A 1,507-nucleotide genomic window follows, 5' to 3' on the forward strand; every position below is an offset into this window, starting at 1 on the left:
TAAAAAAGGTTAGACCAATTTTGGATCATAAAAACATCGTTAAATCGAATAACACCTCCTGAAACTTCTATCAATCTATCTATCTATTTATTGGGAGCCTGTTGCCACCTGAATTGCGGACGAAGCTCTGGATGATGTTTATGGGTCAGGAGGAATAGGAAATATGTAGGTTCATAACATATAGGAGAAAATCATATAAGTATAATACAAATTAGGCTAAAAAATGGAATATTTAAATATATATTTTAAATAAACAAATGTATATACTTACAGTTAACGGTAGGAAAACTGGCAACATAACCTAATTTGATGTAACCTACTTTGATTCTTTTAAAAATAAAAATAAGATTATGTTAAAGTGGATTAGAATTTATTGAATGTGGCAAAGAGCATTGTGAAATACAAATAACTCATCCGTGCTTTTAAACAAACTCCGTAAATAAGATCTTGAAAGAAAACGTCAAGAAAGATCAGGAGTAGATTTTTTTAAAAAGGAGAATTTTTAACAATTAATATCCAGTCTTGATGCAGAAGAAAACTGGGAAAAATACATATGGATAACTATATGAATAAAATACAAAAAAATGCTTGTCTAGGAAAATATAGAACAAATTTTGCATAAATTACTTGAATATTCATCTGGACATTTTGGAGGAAAAAGTGCAGACTTTCTTCTGGGGATCTTGAAGCCCCTACAGGAATTAAATAGAAAAATCGTATATCTAAGGAACTATTATAGCTAGAATCTTCAAATTTTATATGAATAACTTTAACATTCATGTGAACATTTAGAAAATAAGATATAAGAAAAAAATTCTTATATCTTGAAAACTGTTTGATGACTCAAATGTTTCATAGAAACACGGTTAGAATTTTCAAAATCGTTAAGTGGGCTTTTTATTTACAAAACAAAAAATATTTCAAGGCATTAGAATAAGAATTGGTTTTTAGAATAAAAGTATATATTAAATTTTAGCAAGTAAGAAATAATTAGATCATTAATGTATTATTTTGATTATTATCTATTTAATTTCGATTGGGGTAGCGAAGCACACCGGGTTTTTAGCTGGTTGTATATATAATTTTTATTAATTAAAGTGTTACCTTTGAAAAATACTTTAAATCTCCCAACTAACACATTAATTAGTCCCTGACACACAATATAACCTAATGTTTTAAGAAAAGAAATTCTTCGATATAATGAATCAGAAAAAACCTCGATATAACGAACTGGAATCACAAAATACTTATCAACTTATTCGTTATAATTATAAAAATACTGTTATTCCTATGCCTGATAAGGACACTGCAGAGCCATCAACAGCATCCACTGCATTAATAGTCACTTCAGGCTACCCGGAGGAGTCAAATCCAAAGAGCGAGGAGGGGATCACCAACTCGCTGGAAAACAGTTTAATTGATGACCATGATAAGGTGATAGAATTAAATCTATGACCGTATTAGATTATAAGAAAGCTTTAACTGAATACTCTCCCAAAGGTAAGAT

This window comes from Lucilia cuprina, chromosome X (genome assembly GCF_022045245.1).
Source record: "Lucilia cuprina isolate Lc7/37 chromosome X, ASM2204524v1, whole genome shotgun sequence".
Taxonomy (NCBI): domain Eukaryota; kingdom Metazoa; phylum Arthropoda; class Insecta; order Diptera; family Calliphoridae; genus Lucilia; species Lucilia cuprina.